General features: G+C 39.5%; 1 protein-coding gene across 19 annotated transcripts in view; it reads left to right on the top strand.

Annotated features, from left to right (window-relative positions):
- Positions 1 to 15293, top strand: part of FGGY (FGGY carbohydrate kinase domain containing) — a 414792-nt gene that overhangs the window by 140106 nt on the left and 259393 nt on the right. Inside the window, exon 1 of one of the 19 annotated variants that reach the window (XM_038537387.1) lies at positions 6377 to 6528. The exons of the other annotated variants lie outside the window; for them this stretch is intronic. The gene's annotated coding sequence lies outside the window, so the exon portion shown is untranslated. Of the gene's footprint in view, positions 1 to 6376; positions 6529 to 15293 lie in introns of those variants that run through there. 19 annotated transcript variants of the gene reach the window in all.

The raw sequence follows: 15293 nt of genomic DNA, 5'->3' as shown, positions 1-15293 counted from the left end.
TCTATCTTAGGTGGGAGAAAAATGCAGAAGTTCGAGAGTTGTCCAAACCTTATCACATAGCAAGCGGCAAAGCTAGGATTTACATCTACACCCGCCTATTTCCAAAGACTTCACATTTTCCATAATATTACTCAGCACCCCTAAAACATTCTGTTTACTTGAGCAATAAGTACCAGTTGGGAACTTACTCTTTGTTGGGTATTCCTTTATTTCATTGGACAACCCAGAATGCTCTACAAATTCTGTTGAAATAGCTAGCTCTAAAGTTTAGGCATGTCTTAGATTTTTAAAGATGGCTGGTGTTGGTATTTCTCTGCTTCTGGTTTGGAAAGTTTTTTGAAATCAGATATCTATTGTGATAACATTTTTCATCCCTTACTGGAAGTGCCAAGTCCATTCCATTAGCTGCTCTTCCACTAGGCAGTCAAATCCATATTGGTCCCTTATGGATCCATTACAGTGGATGGGAAGCCAAAGGTTTTCCATGTGTTTGGCAGTCTCAGTTAATTGCCTAAATTGTGACTTTCCAATATTAGGATTTCTGTTAAAAAATAATATTCTAATAAATTTGGCCTGATTCAGTCCAGCTGAGGGGGGAAATAATTAAGAAATGAATACATTTTGCTTCAGGGATAATATATATCTCTTGCCTCACATTTGGAATTTTACATAGTAGGTCACCTACATGATTCAAGCCAACTTTCAAGGATTTTGTTTTGTTTTGTTTTAGTTTCCCAACACCTACCTTTGTTCAGATTAAGCAAGGACATTGTTCCCAGGCATGATTCAAATATTCATACTTCTGTGTCTTTGTCTATAGGTTTATAACATTTACCATTTTATGAATTTTTAATACCCACCTCATAATCTACTTCTTCCTAAAACTTTGTCCAGCTTTTGACAGCCCCACTACATGCTATCTTTCTATTCTTTTTCACTCCATAGCTACTTACATCCCAGTAATTGATGGGCTCATTTTCTCTCCAGTGGACTGAGCACCAGGACTCATGTTTTATCTCCATGCTGCTGACACCTTGCACAGAATTTGCACTTCATAGCCACTCAATATATTTTATTAAATTGAAATTTAAAAGGAAACTTGTGTGCTTTTATTTAAATAAGGCCATAAATTTGGCACAACAGTTTTCATGAATTTGAAATGCTCAGAAAATGCTGTTCTTCCGTATTATTCTTTGGTTGTCATCAAAGAGGTTGGCTTTACAGTAAATGAAGTGAATCACAGAATCTTCGAACCGAATCATAACAATAATAATGATAAAAACACTAGAACTCATCTACATAATGCAATCCCTTCTCTTCAGACATTTCTCCTGGTCATTTTAGACTGCTAGGGGCTCTTCTTTTTCAAAGATCCCTTTAAAGAAGACCATCATCTTCTCATATCAATTCATCATGTCTTCTGGCCCTGTAAGTTATGTGTCCTTCGCTCTCGTTCTGAATCCTACCTCTCTGAAATTTATGCTCACTGCTTTCGTAGAAATGAAAAACAGCTGCTTTCAACTGAAAATATTTTCCTTCCTAAAGATGGTTATTCCATCATTCCATATCCTTCTCTTCCCCTGGTGTAATTCTCCCTTGCATCTGACATTCTTCTTTTTCTATTGGAATACTCCTCTTTTAATTTTTTGGTCTTTGGCTCAAACAAAACAAAACAAAACAAAACAAAACAAAACAAAAAAACTCAGGCTAGGTATGATCGGTAAGTGATCGTTGATTTCAGGTGTACTTGGAAATATGTCTCACACCATTGAAAATCAGTCAAACTAGCCAGATTGGTGGGTGACTGAAATACTATGACCTGAGTGATATATGGTAGTGTCTTTTCAAACCTGCCATCAACCATTCCCATCTCAGTTTCTCCAGTTGCTTAATTTATAAGACATGATTTATTTGTCACAAACTGCTATGCGAGGTTCAAAAGAAACAGAAATGATGCACAAGGGAAATAGAGTAAATTTAGGCCATTTTTTTTTCCAGATCTGGTTTATAAATAAGTCTTTCTCAATTAGAAAAACACATGATAATTCTACAGGAGATTTAAAAAGATCATGGTACACTCTAAGTGCACTTTTACCTTTTTGTATGGTTTCCCAATTAAGAAACCCCACAAGCTCCTTCTTGCTGATTATTAAGGATAGCCAACCAACAGGCAACTTGCTTTCTGTATTTAGTTCAGCAGGGATATCGGTTGATACTTGAGCAGAGGCCTCTGGGTCCTTTTGTTTGTTGGTTGTTTCGTTTGTTTTTAATATGAGCTCGTTTAAAATCCACATTAGGAACTGAGTTGCCATGCTAAAACTCCACTCCAACACTCAGAGCAGACTTCCTCTGCAAGAATAAAATGGGTATTTTTATATGCAGGAATAGGCTCAAGAAGACATCAGATCGGTGACAGGTGTCAAGTCAGCAAACATTAAGCATCTTCTATGTGTCAGCCTTACTAGGAAGGGGAGGATGCAGAAAGTACCATCCTTCTGGTTTACAGTCCAGAGTGGGAGAGAGGACAGTTGGCCCAGCGATTAAAATGCAGTAGGTGCCACAGTAGGGAGGACTAGAAGCACAATCGTTCATACCCTTGGACAAATTTGTGAAGGATGATTCTCTTAAAGATGATTAAGATTTACCAGGGGTGGGCAGCCCGGGTGGCTCAGCGGTTTAACACTGCCTTCAGCCCAGGGCATGATCCTGGAGACCAGGGATCAAGTCCCACATCAGGCTCCCTGCATGGAGCCTGCTTCTCCCTCTGCCTGGGTCTCTGCCTCTCTCTCTCTCTCTCTCTCTCTCTCTCTCTCTCTCTCTCTCTCATGAATAAATAAATAAAATCTTTAAAAAAAAAAAGATTTACCAGGGGTAAGTAAGGTGAAGGTGTTTCAGGCATGACCAAGCACAGAAGTGAGCAGGGGGCCTGACCCATCCTGGAAGCCACAGTTTTGTTTCAGCCAGAGAAGGGTCATAACAGGGATACCCTCCTACTCCTTATGCAGGGATGCCTAGGATGCACATCCTAGGCAGGTTTTCATTTCTCTCTGGTATTTCATCAAGGTTTCCAGAACATCCACAGTTAGTTTCTGTAGGCTACTGTGCTCCCCTAGACCATTGTATTTATCTGTATGAAGGCCTTTCTTAATTTTTTTTCCATTCCCCCTGCATGTCTATCTTTGCCTTCTCTCCTCTATAATACTCAAGGCAGGAGATCTTGTCCTCACCTCTGTATCTCTGCGGTGCCATGCTGAGTCCTGGCAAAAACATGTTTGGGGAATAATGAACCCTCCATGGATGGGTGGAGTGGTCTAAGTGGCTTTGCTCCTAACTTTGTTGAGGGGGCCCAGTATTGGTATGTAAGTTCAAGATATAAACCAAAATTTTGGTTTCCAACTCCGTTTTATGTTGAGTTTATAGCAAGGCTGCACTGGATGGTTTACAGCATCAAGTTCATTTAGGTCAGATAATGCTCATCAAGTTAGATCTGAAAACCCATCTTATTTCTAGTGTTCTTAGCAGTGTCAAAGGGAGTTTTCATTTGACTATTTCTCTTTCATTGATATTTTCTTCGTCAGAGGTAGCTATGAGATGATGAGGATACTCGTGTTGATGAAAACAAGAAGAAAAATTACTACCTTTTGTTGGGCATGTGCTCTGTATCAGGGACTATGCTACATGCTTTATGTAGATTAACTCCATTTTATTGAATTTATGAGGCAAATTACTATTTATCTAGTCCCATTTATCTAGTACTATTACTCTCCTTAATAGACAAAGAAAATGAAGTATATGGAGGCTCTGTCATTTGCATATGCCCAGCAATTTTTTCCTCATATCAGCAGTGAAATTCAGAGACTGGAAGAGTCTCTAGGAGTCAGTTATTCTGTCTCCTATCTGAAGGTAGGATCATGCTTGAACTGAATACTTTGGTATAGACACGTGCCGGAAACATCTCCTCTGCAACCTCTGTCCACCTGGCAAACTCCTCTTCATATTTCTGGACTCAGCTATGGCTCATGCTACTCCTTCTGAGGGAAGATTCCTTAATATTCCCAAGTAGAGTTGCCCTCTTTGTCTGGTGTTCCTCTTAAACACCTGTCTCTCACCTGTAAAATTCCCCTATCAGGCAAGGAGTGTGTTCCTGGAGGCAGTGTGGATAGTAGTTAAGGACATGAGCTCTGAAGCTAACTGTCTGGGTTCAAATGCCAGCTCTGTCCATGTCAGTGGGTGACCTTAGGTGCTCTTCTCGCCCTGAAAGACTGTGAATCCCTTGACCTCAGGGGTTGATATTTACTATGAGTGGCTTAGATGTCTATGTTACAAAATTGCCACGTTCTTGACATTAATAGCAAGCCTGGCTGCATCTTCCTAAAGAGCAGACATACTGTTTTTGCCAGTTTCTGGATCCTGATCCTTGAAGGATATTGGAGAAGTGAGGTCAGTTGGTTGATTGGTGGTTGTTTTTAATACACTTTAACGTTTTAGAGCAGTTTTAGGTTCACAGCAAAATTGAGCGAAGGCACAGAGATTTCCCATACACTGCCTGCCCCACCCATGCACAGCCTGCTCCATTTTCCACATCCTCCACCAGAGTGGTGCATTTATTACAAGTGATGATGCTGGTGTCAACCTCTATTAAGCATCATCACTTAAAGTCCATGGTTTACATTACTGTTCACTCTTGGGGTTGGATGCTCTGTGAGTTTGGGCAAATGTATGACCGTTTATTTGTCCACCATTATAGTATCAACAGTTTCATTGATAAAAATCCTCTGTGCTGTGCCTGTTCGTCCCTCTAGGATCTAGTTTTGAGGCTGTTTTTCTCTTTCTTTTTCTCTTCTGTTTCATCTTCCAGTTCTTTTCCTCTCCTTCCTTTCCTTAGATACAATTTATCTTGAGAGTCTTGAAAACTTCACATCTATTCCCTGTCTCCACAGACGCTTGCCTGGCTTCTGCTTCTTGTGTTCCATGCAGACTAACCACGCATTTGATTGGCATATTCATTCTTCAGCTGTCTTAATCCCTTCAGTCTGCTCCCTGTGAACTGAGTCCTGGAAGCCATTGTGTCTTTTCACGATAATTTTGCATATTTTTCCTGGTACTCATTGTGAGTTGCCTTCACAGCTTGAACTCTCGAAAGCAGTGTTCATTTTGCACCTTGAGGGAGCCTCTCACTGTTGTCCCTGTGTCCTGAACTATGGTATGCATCTCTTAAACATCTTAAGTTTTACCAGAACATCTTCACAGGACACCTAAGGTGGCTACTTATTTGCCCCCCTCGATCTGATTCTTCATCTCCTTTTATTATTATACTTTTCCTTTATTTTTATTTTTTTTTAAGTTTTATTTATTTATGATAGTCACACACACAGAGAGAGAGAGAGAGAGAGGCAGAGACACAGGCAGAGGGAGAAGCAGGCTCCATGCACCGGGAGCCCGACGTGGGATTCGATCCTGAGTCTCCAGGATCGTGCCCTGGGCCAAAGGCAGGCGCCAAACCGCTGCGCCACCCAGGGATCCCTATACTTTTCCTTTATTAAGAAAAGGAGTTAACAGGCAACATAAACATAGGGAAATCAGATATCTCAAATTTATTACACTCTTCCACATGCTCTGATGGGTTTGTAAGTATCTTTCCATGAATGGGCCTGAAAAAGTGCATATTTAACGAGTGTAGACTTTTAATCGCTCAGACCAGCCTCTAAACTTCTGCCTTGCTCCATCCTAATGGCCTGACTTCAACGGAGTTACCCAACCTTCTGAGTCTCAAGTGTCCTTCTGCGTTGAATGGGGATACTGATCATGTCCTTACCCTTTTGTTGTGGGAACAGTTGTAATAACGTTGCATAAAAGGACTGGGTGCGGTGCTTGGTCTGTGGCAGGGACTCCTGACCTGCCCCCACCTTCCTTCCCTTCCCTTTTAACTCCCCCACCTCTCATTTTGCCTCTCATCATTTTCATCCTTATTTCTTAGGAGATAAATCCAAATCCACGAGTCCAGGGGCTTCCCCAAGATCTTAGAATGTTTTGGCAGCGACTTGAGGATCGTTTTGCTTTCTGACTCTTAGATCTCTTTTTCCTTGGGGGCATGGGAAAACTCTCTGAACTCGATTATTTATTCACTTCTTTCATGCTCCCCCATATTGTCACGGCCACGTTCAAACCATGTTATCGGCAAGTCTCACTGAAAAGGCAGTTTCATATTGCCCTGTGTTGCATCATTGCATATATTATTTCGGTCTGTCACGGACCTGTCAGCAAGTCTTGATGAAGTACAGAGCCAATAGTAACAAGCCTGAAATCTGACAGCTCTTTCACAGAAGCGGCTCCGATCAGTGCAGTGGTATTTCTTCAGAAATAAGGCCCTCTTGGTGTCTTTGTTGATACAATTAGCAATCCAGCCCCAGTCCTGTCTCCCCTTGAGCTTTATCTTCAGAGCTGGTGATTCAGTCTGCTCTGTGGCTTGGAGAAACAGAACCATCACAGGCCTGGGATGTACTGAAGGCTGGAGCCAGGAATAGCTTGGTAATTTATCCCCACTCTCGGTCTCTAATTATTCTGTTATTCACTAGCTTGCTCGATTGAGACTCTCCAGGTTGTGCCTAACCCAAGCAGAGAACAAAAGGCTTCCCTTGAAAGTGGGGGCCTGGCAATGTCAATACAGCGAACTGCATATAAATAATGCAGCAGTGCCGACTTCATTTTTATAAAATCTTGTTGAGAAAGGCATGATAATGATCAGACCTCTGGAACTCAGCAGGCATGTGCTTTTGATGTGTGCCTTGCCCTGGGTAAAAGCAGGAAACTCCAAAGTTCTTGTTCTTGCTGAGGCTTCTTCATGGTCTCAGGAGTGTGGCTGGAATCCTGTGACACTTCGCCTTTGTTTCTCTCAGAGCTGGGGGGCTCCTCCCTGCCTAGAAAAACTCTAATATGTGCACACTGAGTCTACGGTAAATATTGTCTGAATGTGTTATTATTATTATTTTTTTTTTTTAGGAAGAAGAAGATGATGATAATTATATCGGTTACCACTATTCATCATTAAAAAAGGGCTTTACTGGCATTTTAATCCTACTAAGACTAGAGGGGCTTATTATTTCTGAGACTGCTCTCCCCTCCCAACTGGCCTGAGGTCTTTCCTTCTGTCTGTTCAGATTCCCCAAAAAATGAATCATTGAGCTATAAACCTGGCAGCCAGAGCCCCAGGAGTTGAATTGGGGAAAGGATCTTGAGGGCTGACTTGCCAAGAGGCATTTCCTTCCTCTGTCTCTCTGCTCTTGTCAAGATGCTCCTACTTGTAGCTGGGCTTTGTACCCTACTTGGTCTCAGGTGCACCTTTGCTGTCTTTTCATGGTACAGGAGAGGGAGTACCCTGGTTGAGCATCCTGAGGGTGCAGGGGGTCTGCTCACTTCCTACCCAGCTTTCATCGGTCTTGCTGTGGTCAGCCCCACTTTTGTGCCCACTTTCTAAAGTATCTGGTGTTACCACTTCCTGAACTTTTCCGGGTCTTTGCAGGGAAATTGTTGTGCCTCTGGTTTTTTCACCCTGCTACTTAGGTCTACTAAGGGCCTGACAACTCATCCATCTGTGTTTTCTGCCTTTCAAATCTCTGTTGCTGTCATCTCTCCTATTGTCTTTGTTATTGTGGGTTTTTGCCTTTTGAAATGTTTTCATACTGCCATTTTATTGGGATCTTAAAAGGGAGCAGGGGTCAACGTGTATTGTCAGTCTGGCATCTTTAACTGGAAGACTCTCTTATTTTTTGCTTTTTTCAAGGAAGAAGAGAAGATACATTTGAGATTTGGCATGCTTTTGTGTCTGGGGAAGTAGGTGATGGGAGGTATGTCAGGCAGATGAAACTTATTTTCAAAAAACTCTCCTTGTTCTATTAAGGCGGTGGTTTGTGCAAGGAACCCAGTGTTCTGCTGCTGTTCTTGGTCACTCCAGGAAATCAAGAATCTAGCCCTTTCTCTTCTAGAGCCTGCACAGAGAACAATAGCTGAAGATCTGGACCTCATAATAGAAACAATTAAAAAGTGATTAGGAACCTGAAAGCTTCTTCCTTTAACTGACTTCCTACGGTTCCCATGCATTTATTTAATAAACATTGAGCTCTCAAAATTTGCAAGAGAGGCACTGTGCCTGGGGCTAGGGTATGACAGGATGAATAAGGCAGGTACAGACCTTGCTGTTAGAGATCATGACCAGACCAGAGGTACTAGAATTCCCAAAAGGCTAGAAGGAGCATCAGGAAATGAAACAAAATAACGTTCTTTTATTAGAAGGTGGTAGATGCCTTAGTACCTCCTGACCTTCCCCCACTCAAACATGCTCTTAGCTAAAATACTATAAAGCCCACAGTTCTGGACACCTCCAGCCTGTCGGACCTTTTAATCAACATGGGCCACTGATACTGCTGAATTTTAGGCAAATTGATGTTAAAAAAACAAGAGTGACCTTAGGTGGTCACATCCAGTTATACTGTCGTGAATCTTTGATTTCATGTACAGTTTTGCATTGCCTATTCGTTCTGAGCTAACACAAGGACAAAAGTCTAACTTTAGCTGAGTTCTAATTGCCATTTTAACAAACTACGATTTCTTCTTTAACCCACAAGTCATCTTGATGAACTGACCCTTTTATCATTATGTAATACACCTCTCATTTTCCCTGGTAATATTTCATGTTCTGAAGTTTACTTTCTGATAGTCGTATAGCTACTTATTTATTATTAGTGTGTGCTTGACATAGCTTTTTCTCTCCTTCCACCCTTGAACCTATCTTGCATCTTTGTATTTAAATAAGTTTCTTACAGACAGCTGGAGTTGGATTTCATTTTTTATTTTTAATCCAGCCTGACAATTTTTGCCTTTTCACTGGAATTTTTCAGCTAGGTTTAATCTGCCATCTTGCCAGTTGCCTTTGATTTGTTGTGTGTGTTCTATGTAACTTTTCCCTTTTTCTACCTTCTTCCAGATTACTGAAATATTTTTAGTCTTCCATTTTGTCTCTCAAATTGGTTTATTGATTTTTATCTCCTTTTTTATTGGTTCTTCTAGGATTTATAATAGGCATCTTCAACTTACTAGTTTACCTTAAAATAATTTTACACCCCATCACATATAATATCTTTCAGATCTCCCTATCATTGGTACTATTATTGTCATGTTTTGTATATACACATGTTGTAAGCCCCACAGTGCATTGTTTTTTTTTTTTTTTTTCTAAATTATCTTTTAAAGATACAGGCATAAAGTCCATTCTCTTTTAAAGAAACTTAAAAATGAAAGCAGGCCTCTTGTATCCACCCACATATTTATTGATTCTGATACTTTTCATTACTATGTATCAATTCATATTTCCATTTAGTGTCATCTTCCTCCTCCCTAAAGAATTGCCTTTAACATGTCTTGCATGTTTCTTGGAAGTGAATTCTAATTTTTGTTTGAAAAAGCCTATCTTTCATATTGATTGTTTGGAGATATTTTTTTTTTCTGAATATAGAATTCTAGATTGAGGGGTACCTAGGTGGCTCAGTTAAGCATCTGCCTTCAGCTCAGGTCATGATCCCAGAATCCTGGGATTGAGCCCCACATCAGGCTCCCTCCTCAGTGGGGAGCCTGCTTCTCCCTCTCCCTCTGCTGCTCCCCTTGCTTGTGCTCTCTGTGTCAGATAAATAAATCTTTAAAAAAATTTTCTAGTTTGATGTTTTTCTTTTCAAAACTTTTCAGTATTTTAAAGATATTCCACTTTCTTCTAGGTTGCATTATTTCCGGTAAAAAGTCTGCTGACCTCGTTGGACTATTCTTCATTATGAGTCTTTCCTCAGACCACTTTTAAGACTGTCAACCTTTAAAAAAAAAAAAAAAAAACAATTTGATCATATAATGTGTATTGATGTGGTTTTCTTTGTGTTTATCTTGCTTTGGTTTTGGTGACCATGACTCTGTAGGTCAATAGCTTTTATCAAATTTTTAAAAATTGGCCATTGTTTCTTGAAATATTTTTTATTAGATGCTGACATTGTTAATTTTATGTTGTCCAGTGTCTGGATTTTGTTGTCTTTTTTTTGTTTTTGTTTGCTTGTTTTTCTAATGACGAGCTACTTTTTCAGGCAGACTGTTAATATACTTTTGGCTTTGTTTTATCTTTTGGAACCTTCTTTCAAAACTTTTATTGGAAACTTTACACAAGACGGTTCAGTTATACTTCTAAATCATTCTTTGGGGGTTTCCACAGCATGTCCCAAGTGATCAATGAGGACGTTCCACTCTAATTTTAGTAACTCAGATGATTCTCATTCTCAGCTCTTTGTGAGCCCTGAGAACTGTTCAGCTCTTGGCCTTCCAGTCACCTCTCACCAGACCTCATGGAGCGTCCATGTACGTATCTGCATCTTCATAGCTAAAGATTTGATGGGACTCTGCAGATTTCAAGGTCCCTCTTTCTGCATACCTACCTCCTCTTTGAAAGTCTGTGCCATCACAGCTTCCAGCCACCTCAAATTCCTTAAATCCTGATCTCAGTCTTTCTCAATTTTGTGACCCTGACTTGTTTTCCTTGGCATCCTTTCTGCTTTGTGGTCAGGAATAGGCTTCTTGGCAGAAAGCCAGAGTGATCTTAGGGCTCACTTCATTTGTTTCCTTCTCTCAGGGATCACAGTTCTGTGCTGCCTATTGTTCAAGGTCTGAGAGCAGTTGTGTCATCTATTTTTTTTTCCTTTTATGATTTCTTAAGGTTGGAAGTGGGGAGGTAAAATCCAGTCTCTGTTACTCCATCATGGTTAGAAGCAGAAGCTTCTATTATTGCTACTCCACTAAGAGTTTCTATCCTGATGTGGCCTTTAACTTCATCAAATACTTTTCTTTCTTCAATATAAGTTGATCATTTTTCTCTCCTTTAATAAAATACTGTGGCAAAATACATAAACCTTGCATTATTAAAATGTTTTGGAGTATTGTTCATGATAAACTTTTCCCCCTCATTTTTTATATAAAATTTGATCATGCCTTGCTTAGAATTTTGTGCCCCCATTCATAATGTGAGAGTGGCCTGATTTTGTTTCCAATACTATCTGCTTGGTTTTTTAATATAGTTATCCTAGCTTCATAAATAATTTGGGGATCATTTCTTCTTCTAGATTCTGAAATAATTTGGAGTGCTTTGTTCCTTGAACATTTGTTAAAATTTTCTGGTACAACCATACAGGCTTGAAGTTTCATTTGAAGGATGATTTTTAACTATTGGCTTATTTTTTTCATGGTAATAAGTTTATTACGGTTTCAAGTTTTCTTGAGTCATTTTGGTAAGTTCTGTCTTTCTAATAAATTTCCCGTTCCATCTAAATTTTCAAATGTACTAGCATAATTTATTTACTTCATATCTTTTTTTTTCTAGTAATGTCTGCTTTATCTGTAGTTATGTCCCCCATTTTCATTCATGATATTTGTTATTTTTTTCCTTCTCTCCTTTTCCTTTTTTTTTTTTTTTCATTTTTTAAAATTTTATTTATTCATGAGAGAGACAGAGAGAGCAGCAGAGACATAGGCAGAGGGAGAAGCAGGCTCTACACAGGGAGCCTGATGTGGGACTTGATCCTGGGACTCTGGGATCATGCCCTGAGCTGAAGGCAGATGCTCAACCGCTGAGCCACCAAGGCGTCCCCCTTCTCTCCTTTTCCTTCCTCAGTTTTACCAGAGGTTTTTTTGCTTGTTTATATTGTCTTTTCCTCGAACCATATTTTGGCTCTTTTGATTGCCTGAGTTTTATCTTGTTATGTTTTATCTTTTGTATGCTTTTATCTTTACTACTCCTTTTGATCTCTTTTTCAATTTAATCTATTTTTGTTTTTCATAATTTCTTAAATTATCTGCTTTGGTTATTAATTTTCAGACATTTTTCATTTCTAATAAAAACTTTTAAACTGAGAATTTCTCTGTAAAATACCATGTTGCCTATCTAGTCTCTGTTTGTATCATAAAATGGTCTCCCTCTCTCTCCCCTACATTAGCATGTAGAGTTGAGCTTATAAATTGTATTTGAGCCCTTTAATTCCTCAGTAGTCATATTAATTGTTATCCTTTTGGTTTGTTTCCTTAAATTCTGTAAGTACAGTAAAATCTTTTAAATAAATCCTCTTTTCAAGTGGCTTTTTTTTTTTTAAATCTGGGAGCTCTCATATATTTCACATTATGTTGTTCATTCATAAAATATAATGAACAGTAATATTCAACAGGATTGAGAATTTTGTATTTATGGAATACTCCTCTTAGTCTTGACTAATATTTTTGATCTTATGTTCTACTTTGATATTTAAATTGTCATATTAAAAATTGTATTTGTTATTTCTTTGTTGACCTTTTTTTTAAAAAGATTTATTTATTTATTTTCTTTTTTTTTTTTAATTTTTATTTATTTATGATAGTCACAGAGAGAGAGAGAGAGGCAGAGACACAGGCAGAGGGAGAAGCAGGCTCCATGCACCGGGAGCCTGACGTGGGATTCGATCCTGGGTCTCCAGGATCGCGCCCTGGGCCAAAGGCAGGCGCCAAACCGCTGCGCCACCCAGGGATCCCTATTTATTTATTTTCAAGAGCAAGAACAAAGGGTGAGGAGGGGCAGAGGGAGAGAGAGACAGAGTTCTAAGCAGACTCCATGCTGAGTGTGGAGACCAGTGAGAGGCTCAGTTTCATGACCCTAACCTCAGGACCTGAGCCTAAACCAAGAGTCTAATGCTTAACCAACTGCACCACCCAGGTTCCCTTCTTTGTTGACCTTTTTATAAAAAATATTTTTATCACATTAAAAAAATCTACATTGTAAAGAAGATATAACTCAATTTTAACACCAGTGTGATTATTATTACTATCTTTTGGCCACTTGTTGAATTCAGCCCATTCACATTTGTTTTCATAACTGAAATAAATGACTTTATTCTTTCCATATTTTTATTTTCTATTTATATTACATTATGATCTTTGCCTTTCCCTATTGATTGGTTTAATCTGGTTACACTGACTTCTTAACTTTATTCTTTTTTATTCTTGTTATTTTGAGAATTCTACTAAGCTTTTTTTTGCCTCTGTTAGAAATTACTTTTTCATTCCATACACTAAACTTCTGTTCTGCCCTAGTGTACATACGCATGCATATGCATAGTGCTCCTATGTATCCCTTCTTCAGTTTCTGACTCTGATGTTTTGCTAACAGTATTTTCACTTCCAGGTCATTAATAGATTTTTCCTTCTAATATAGAAGGAAAACTTAGTATTACAAATTCCTGTTTACGTCATTTATCATCATCATCTATGTAGATTTAAATATATGTGTATGTGTGTGTGCACACATGTGAAGAGAGAGTGAATATCAGTGCTCACCACCACTGGTTCCTCTAGTCTTTGATGTCTCTTATGTGAATCACTTGTCTTTTTGGTTAAGTTCATTATCAAGTATTGTCCTCAGAGCACGTATATGGGAAGTTTGCTTTTTGAGTCCTTGCATGTTGAAAATGTTTTTCTTCTGCCCTGACAGCTGAATAATATTTTGTCTGGGCATAGGATACTTGGATCATTTTTCTTAATAGTCTGTACATTGTTCCACTGTCTTCTACATTCCAGAGATGTAGATGAGAATTCCTTAGCTAGTCTGAATCTCTTGCCTTTGCAAGGAACTTACTCTTTCTGTCTGGAAGCTTGTATAATTTTCTGTTTATGCTTGAAATTCAAGTATTTCCTGGATTCACTTCCTGGACTTAATGAGAGTTTTAATCTACAAGCTTAAATCTTGCTTCAGCTCAGTGCTTAGTATATTAAAAAAAAATACTGTATTCATTTAATTATAGCATCTCTTTCATCTTTTTTTTGTGTGTGTGTGTGTGTGTGTGTATGGTTTTTTAAATTTTTTCCTTTTCTCTCTTAAAAAAGAAATCCTAACCAGAAATCTAGTTATTCTCATGTTACACTGCTGGATCTGCTCTCCACGCCTCTTCTTTCTTCCCTCATCATTTCTCTCTTTGTGTCTTTCCTCTGGGTAGTTATGATATGTTGTTCATTTCATCTTCCAGATCATTAATTTGAATTTCAACAGTGCCGGTGATTTTTTTCTTTCTTTCTTTCTTTTTAGTTCTTCTGCAGAAAATTTTATTTTTAAAAAGATTTTATTTATTTATTCATGAGAGACACAAAGAGAGGCAGAGACACAGGCAGAGGAAGAAGCAGGCTCCCCATGGGGACCTCAGTGCAGGACTCAATCCCAGGACTCTGGGATCACCACCTGAGCCAAAGGCAGATGCTCAACCATTGAGCCACCCAGGTGTCCCTGCAGAAAGTTTTAAATTTAAAATTTAAAATCAGTGATTCTTGTTTGGAAAGTCTTTCTTGCCTCCTTCCAAACTCTTGCTGCTTCCCTTAGTAATGCTCAGTTCCTGTGGTTTCACCACCCTCTCTTTAGAGAGGACTGCCTCCTCCACATGTTTTCTGATATCAGCTCTCACGTGAACTGGTCCCCTACATTAGGTTTTTTTTTTTTTTTTTTTTTCTGCCTGCTCATTGATTGCTGTTCTTTTGACTTGCACATGGGATTTTATAGTTTCTTCGGCATTAACAGATCTGAGAGCAGCGAAGGACAGCAGTTTCTGCCCTGGCACTCTGGCTCCAGAGAACAAGCAGCCAATAGCCTCTTTTCCCTGGGACGGCAGTCCTCCCTGGCTGCCTGTCTGTGGAACAAGTTAGCCTGCTACTGTAGCCCCACTCTTTCACCATCCCCTGCTTGCAATTGTAATCCTATGAAGTACATCCTCCACCCCCAAGGGGCTGCTGGTAGGGCAGCTTGCAGGATGGTGAAGTTGGGAGTTGCACACTGCTCACGAACACCTCAGGGAATGACAGAACCTTGGTCTTAATAGAGGCCTCAGGGGCAAGGCAACCCTTTCCTTCTGCTACCTGTATCTTACTAAAGCAGCTACTCACTAAGATAAAATCATATACTTATTCTCTGTCCTGGAGATTTCCTGTGGCCTCAGATGTACTCTCTACACTTTGCCAGTTCTGCTACTTTCACACATTCATATTGCCGAGGAGTCAATTTAAAGGGATCCATGGGAAATGGACCCTAATAGTGTTTGAATTATCCTGATGGAAGATGGAGTTGCCCCAGGCATCTGCACCTGGCAACTCCCTGCCTCCTGGGCTCATTTTCCATCAAAGCAGGCTCCCTGGCCACCTGTTTGAACTTGCTGTGAGGACTGAGACTTCACTCTCCTTGCCCTCACTGGGGGGAAAATCTACTTGGA

The sequence above is a fragment of the Canis lupus genome, chromosome 5 (assembly GCF_011100685.1).
Source record: "Canis lupus familiaris isolate Mischka breed German Shepherd chromosome 5, alternate assembly UU_Cfam_GSD_1.0, whole genome shotgun sequence".
Lineage (NCBI taxonomy): Eukaryota > Metazoa > Chordata > Mammalia > Carnivora > Canidae > Canis > Canis lupus.
Note: the sequence above shows the minus strand (reverse complement) of the source record. Positions and strands in the feature narration are given on the sequence as shown.